The sequence below is a fragment of the Octopus bimaculoides genome, chromosome 15 (genome assembly GCF_046866305.1).
Source record: "Octopus bimaculoides isolate indiv1 chromosome 15, ASM4686630v1, whole genome shotgun sequence".
Lineage (NCBI taxonomy): Eukaryota > Metazoa > Mollusca > Cephalopoda > Octopoda > Octopodidae > Octopus > Octopus bimaculoides.
The window spans coordinates 43,409,440-43,416,939 of NC_142942.1; positions in this window are offsets into that span (position 1 = coordinate 43,409,440).

The following is a 7,500-nucleotide window of genomic DNA, read 5'->3' on the forward strand; positions in this document are numbered from 1 at the left end:
GAAGCAGAGGCTTCCTTCCCTCCGTCTCTACACTGAGTTTCCGGTTTCCGTTTTCACATTTGCTCAGAAAAACGGAAGCAGCGAAACGCGATCGAACGACGGATGAATCCTTAGCTTCACAAAAATCTTTGTATTTTCCTTGTGTGTGTGTGTGTGTGTGTGTGTGTGTGTGTGTGTATGTATACACACACACACACACACACATACATATATATATATACATATGCATGTACATATAGGCATGTTCATGTAACTACGGTGCTGTTAGGTATAAGTTTTAATCTAATGTATATATATGAATATATAACTAAGTTGTTTGCTGTGTATTCATATATGAATATATATATATATATATATATGTGTGTGTGTGTGTGTGTGTGTGTGTGTGTGTGTGTGTGTATTGTCATGTATGCGTAATTCCAATGGATTTATGGTTTGAAGGTTTTATATATATATATATATATTTGTATGTATGTATGTATGTATGTATGTATGCATGTATGTATGTATAAGCAAGTATCAGTGGTATCTATTTATGGCATTTCGCGTATGTATATATTTCAGGATATATGTGTGCGTGTATAAGTAAGAATAAAAATAGCTATGCGTGTATGAGTCTGTGTATTGCGGTACATGTGTATATATGAAGTACATAGATCTATGTAGGTTTATATGTCTGATGTAAAATTTGTGTCTGTGTATATCTATCTATCCCTCCATCTCTCTTTGTATATATATATGTATATATATATATATATATATATATATATATATATATATATATATATATATATATATATATATATATATATATACACTTATATGGATGTAATTGTGCCTGCACCCCTGCTGTCATCAATAAACGCTCACATTTCACAGATTAACCGTCAAAATCAACACTTCGCTGATATCAGCGTCTTTTGTACATCTACACCAGTCGAGAAGAGTGTCTGGTTTCTGCTTAGCTTCCTTCATCATGAAAAATAAAACACACACACACACACACACCTCATAAACACACACATATAAGTATATATATGTGTGTATGTGTGTGTGTTTGTGTTTGTGTGTCTGTGTATGTGTTTGTGTGTCTGTCTGTCTATCTTTTTTGTCTATCTCTGTGCATCTGTGTATGTATGCATATACGTATGGATGTGTAAGTTTGTACACGTACATGTACTATTAATATATTATTATTATTGTTGTTGTATTAGTAGTAGTAGTAGTAGTAGTAGTAGTAGTAGTAGTAGTACTAGTGGTAGTAGTAGTTGTTGTAGCAGTAGCAGTAGTATTAGTAGCTTGTAATAACAAAGAAACAAATAATAGATATTCAGCATGTTTATGTGATTTGTAAAATTTTTTAACTTCAATTAACGTTATAGAAAATTATGCATCGATAAATACACACATACAGACAGAGACACCGATTCGCATACACGTCTATAAATCGTTCTCTCTCTCACTTTGACTTTATTTGCGTAGCTAAATGTTCCTCCCTCTGTAAGTGTGCAAATTGAGTGTGCGTGTGTGTATATATATATATATATATATATATATATATATATATATATATATATATATATATATATATATATATGTGTGTGTGTGTGTGTGTGTGTATGTGATTGTGTGTGTGTGTGTGTGTGTGTGTGCGTATGTATTTATATATATATATATATATATATATATATATATATATATATATATATACACACAAATCACAAATATATTTTTCCTCTTTATATAGCAAATATTTGAAGGCTTTAGGGTACCAAACAATTTCAATAGTTAATTAAAGTGTCAATAATTTGTTTAAATATGCGTATATTGATATAGATATATACATATATATACATATATATACATATATATATATACACGCACACACGCGCACTCACGCGCACAGACACATACATACACACATATATATATACTCGCTAATGTTAGTTTTTATGTTCGCTTATGGTAAAGACAATTTTACATTAATCTGGTGGGTTTCTCTGTACTTTGGCAGAGCGTAAAAGAAGAAATTTGTTATTCTTAAGCGTCTTATTAACAATGGCATCGAAGCTAAATCACTGTCGTACTTCAAAGTTATTGTTTATAATATTATCATTTAATAATAGGGATAATTCTTTCAACTAAAGCCACAAAGCCTGAAATTAAGGCGGATGGGAGCCAGTCGATTACATCGACCCCAGTGTTTTCATAATACTTAATTTATCGACATCGAAAGGATAAACGGCAAAACCGACCTCAGCGTAATTTGACCTCACAATGCAGTCACGGGCGAAATACCACTAAGCATTTCGTACGGCGTACTAACGATTCTGCTAGCTCACCGCCTTAAATAATGATAATGATAATAAAAAAAAACCTTTCTATTACAGGCACAAGATCTTACATTTGGGGGAGGTGACCAGTCGATTATATCGATCCTTCTGTTTCACTGGTACCTTATTTATCGACCCTGAAACGATGAAAAGCAAAGTCTACTTCGGTAATTTGAACTCAAAACATAGCAGCAGGGTACTTGTTTTATCGACCCCGAAAGGATGAAAGGTAAAGCCGAACTCGGCGAGAATTTGAACTCAAAACTTAGCGACGGTCGAAATGCAACTAAGCATTTCGTCCAGGGAGCTAACGATTCTGCTAGCCCACCACATTAATAATAATAATAATAATAATAATAATAATAATAATAATAATAATAATAATAATAATAATAATTAAAGAAACTAGTATGAATGAATAATAATTAAAGAAACTAGTATGAATGAACGCGACACTCTCCCCAAAATTCGCAATTCTAACCAAAACCTGAAAATAATTGGTAAAATCCGCCTTGCACTTAAGGATATAATTTCAGCTAATGATGTTGATATTACAGATCTCAACCACCTGTACTATGCATCCGCAAGAATCTCAACGATTCTATGTGGTGAAAAGATTAGAAAAAGACAACACTCCCACAAAAAGCCTTCTTGGCAAGAACGCATTCAACACCAAATTAAGCTGCTTAGATCTGACATAGAATGTTTGAAAAACCTTAAATTTGACAAGAGTATCAAACCTACAAAGACCCAAAAACTAAAGAAAAAATATAACATGAAAACCATAGTTGACATTGATGCCACCATAGAAACCATCAAGCAAAAGGTATGTGCTAAAGCTGCCCGCATAGCAAGGTATGAAAAGCGTGTTAAATTCTTCCGAGATAATAACATGTTCAAAAATAACCCCAAAAATTTCTACAGGAAGATAGGGAAAACACCAGTAACAATAAAGTCTGTCCCATCAAAAGAAGAAGTGCAAGAATTTTGGAATAAAATCTGGGCAGAAGATAAAACACACAATGAAAAGGCCCCTTGGATTGATAGAATAGCTACAGACCTAGACTCCTTAGAGGAGCAGAAGTGGGAGGGGGTCAGGGTAGAAGATATAAGATCTGCTCTCAGGAGGTCAAGCAAATGGAAGTCTCCAGGAAAGGATAAAATTCCTAACTTCTGGTTGAATGCCTTCCCAGAAAGCCATGAACTGCTAACAAAACTTTACAACGATGTTTTGCAAAATCCTAGTTTGATGCCCTCTTGGCTAGTTAATGGTTTAACATTCCTGCTTCCAAAAAATGAGGAAACAAACGAACCAAAAAATTATCGCCCCATAACCTGCTTAACAACAATGTATAAGACGCTAACATCTGTCCTAACCGAGTACACCTATAGTTTTTTAATAGAAAGTAGCATATTCCCTAATGAGCAAAAGGGATGTAAACGTGGATCTTATGGTTGTAAAGATCAGCTACTCATCAATAAGATGATCTTAGAAGATTGTCACAAGCGACACAAAAACTTGTCAATAGCCTGGATAGACTATAAAAAGGCCTTTGATAGCCTACCACATAGCTGGATTAGGAAATGTCTGGAAATGTATAAAATAGCTCCTACTCTGCGAAACTTTTTATCTGTAAGTATGAGATCATGGAGAACCACACTGATGTTGAACAATGACAATGAATCTCTAAATGCTGGAGATGTAAGAATTTCATGTGGCATTTTCCAGGGTGACTCACTATCACCACTCCTCTTCTGTCTAGCCCTAATACCGCTCTCAAAATTGCTCAATGATGCACAGTATGGTTATAAAATATTTGATAAAAATATAAATCATCTCATTTACATGGATGATTTAAAGCTCTTTGCAAAAAATGACCAACAACTCAAAGGCCTACTAGCGATTGTTAAACAATTCAGTGATGACATCAGGATGCAATTTGGCCTTGATAAATGTGCAAAAGCTATCTTTATCAAAGGAAAAATGACAAATACATCTAATGTGAACCTTGACCAGCAAAATGTCATAAAAGAGTTAGAACCAGCGGAGAGCTACAAATACCTAGGGGTAATTGAAGGGGACAATATCAAGCACTCAGTGATGAGGGAAAGGATCAGAAGAGAATGTTATCGCAGGGTGAGAGCAATACTGAAGACAGAGCTGAACGCGAGAAACAGGATCGAAGCGATCAATGCTCTAGCCATACCAGTCGTGACTTACAGTTTCAACATCGTTAACTGGTCAATTACTGAAATATGTAATGTTGACAGAAAAATACGAAAACTGTTGACAATGCATAGAATGCACCACCCCAAGGCAGATATAGAACGTCTTTATCTGCCAAGAAAAGAGGGAGGTCGAGGACTACTACAGCTGGCATTATCAATGAAGGTAGCCACAATTGGCCTAGACACCTATATGAAAAACTCTGAGGACTGGATGCTAAAACTTGTCTTAAAATATGAAAGCAAGAAAGCATCTTACTCAGTAACAAAACAGGCAAAGGAATATCTAAGTGAATTCCAATTGCAACAAATTCAAGAATTAGACGAACTAGAAACACCTACAGAAAAAGCTAAGCGCTTGAAAACCCGTGCTAAAATTGCTGCCTTAGCTATTATGACTGAAAAATGGCATGGAAAACCTCTCAATGGCAAATACCCAAAGAGAGCGAATAATGCAGATATTGACAAAGCCCTTACCCACCAATGGTTAATGGCCTCTGGATTGAAATCAGAAACAGAGGGGTTTATCATAGCAGCCCAAGATCAATGCCTACCTACAAAGAACTACCAGGCCAACATATTAAAGAACGGCAGCTCCCCATTATGTCGTATATGCCAACAACAAAATGAGACCATCGATCATGTTGTCTCCATGTGCAGTCTGCTTGCGCCTACAGAGTATCTCAACAGGCATGATAGAGCTGCACAATATATTCACTGGGTAATATGCAAAAACCTGGACTTGCCCCATGATAAAAACTGGTGGGAACACAAACCACCCCCAGTACTTGAAAATGATCACATTGCACTCCTCTGGAACTTCACCATTCAAACTGACAGAAAGATAGACGCAAATAGGCCAGACATCATACTGAAAGACTTCAGACAAAAATCATGCCTCCTCATTGATATGACTGTCCCAATTGATATAAACGTATCTGTCAAGACCTACCAAAAACTGAGCAAATATAAAGATCTTGAAATAGAAATTAGCAAAATGTGGAATCTGAAGACGAAAACAATACCTATTGTCATAGGTGCCCTGGGAATGACAGCGAAACGGGCTGATTACTACCTAGCTCAGATACCAGGAAACCCCAAAATGGCTGAAGTCCAAAAGATAGTGCTCATGGGAACTGCCCATATCCTACGTAAAATACTGTCTATGTGATCTCAAATTTTAAAGCAAACATAATTTTCTTATGGTTTCTTAAACATTCACTTGAACAAAACTGTACAAATCCAAATATATGGTACCCTAGGCATAACACCTACATGAACTTCTAACTTGTTGTCTCTTGAGGTCTCTGGGTGAGACTTGGATCCAACTTGTACAAATGCAAAACAAAAGTCAAACATAAAATAATAATAATAATAATAGTAATAGTAATAATAATAATAATAATAATAATAATAATAATAATAATAATAAGAAGAAGAAGAAGAAGAAGAAGAAGAAGAAGAAGAAGAAGAAGAAGAAGAATGATTCTTTCTAATATAGGCACAAAGCTTGAAAATTGGGGGGAGGGGACCAGTAGATTATATCGACCCCATATATGTGTGTTTGTGTGTGTGTTTGTGTGTGTGTGTGTGTGTGTGTGTGTGTGTGTGTGTGTGTCTGTCTGTGTCTCTGTGTCTGTGTGTGTGTATGATCTACTTAGAAAGACGAATACAGGCAGGTACAGAGAGAACGGACATTTTTGAAAAATTCACTAAAATCATTAATTTTAGCTGCAAACAAACTTAATTGACATCAATGTGTCCGTATTGAAGTAGCATTTGTCAAAATCATGCGTGGTAAACAGAATCCATCATGTAGCGTCCGTTTTCATTGATGCTTTTCTGAAGGCATTGTTGGAAGTTGGCTTCCACTCTCTCAAGCATTGCTCTGTGCATAGTAGGGTGGTTTCAACTGTATCCCAATGACCAATTTGTACGGGTGGAAATGCAGGTCTTCATCCAAAAATACGTCTTACCGATCGATTACCGATGCCAAGTTCAGTGGAATGCCTCACTAGTCTGCTATTCATTAGTGTACCTCGTGTACGAAGTGCATTCATCCAACGTAAAATTGTGATACGGGTGGGAACTGCCTGATTTCGGTGAACGTTGAAGTGGTGCTGCAACTTACACTGAACTGCTGTGACAGACTCATTATTCTTCACGTAACTGTCGTAGGCAAACACGCGATGCTCTATCGTTTATGCCTGAAAAGAAAAAAAAAATGCTATGAGACCACGGGCCGAATGGTACCTGTCGGACATATGTCACTCCCACTGGGGCTGAGCGATAGCTATTTCAATAACGCCCGTTCTCTTTGCCTCACCCTGTATTTTGAAATGGATATTTTTGCTACGTCTTCGTTGAATAACATTTTCGATCAATTTGTGTTTCAATCAGTATGTTATTCTGACGCTATATCTTTCCAGCGCTTCATCATTCAATCCAGTCGCTGACATCGTGGAGGCTGACAATGGCTTTCGGCATTTCAGTGTTTCACAGAAAGAACTAGAAAAACTCGGTAAACATAATTAGACCTGGGTTAAAAAGTAAAGAGGCATGTAGAATATAGCATGCATTTAAAAGAAAACTTCGTAGTATACAGAGATGCAGAGATAGTAATACACACACACACACACACGTACACACACACACACTTACACACACATACATACACACACAAGCACACCCAAAAATACACACAGACACTCACACACATTTATATACGCAGAAATTATAGATGTGTGTGTATATATATATATATATACACATACATACATACATGCATATCTATATCTATCTATCTATCTATTTATCTATCTATCTATCTATCTATCTATCTATCTATCTATCTATCCATCTATCTGTCTATCTATCTATGTATCTATGCATCTATCTATCCATCTATTTATCTATCTATCCATCCATCCATCTATCTATC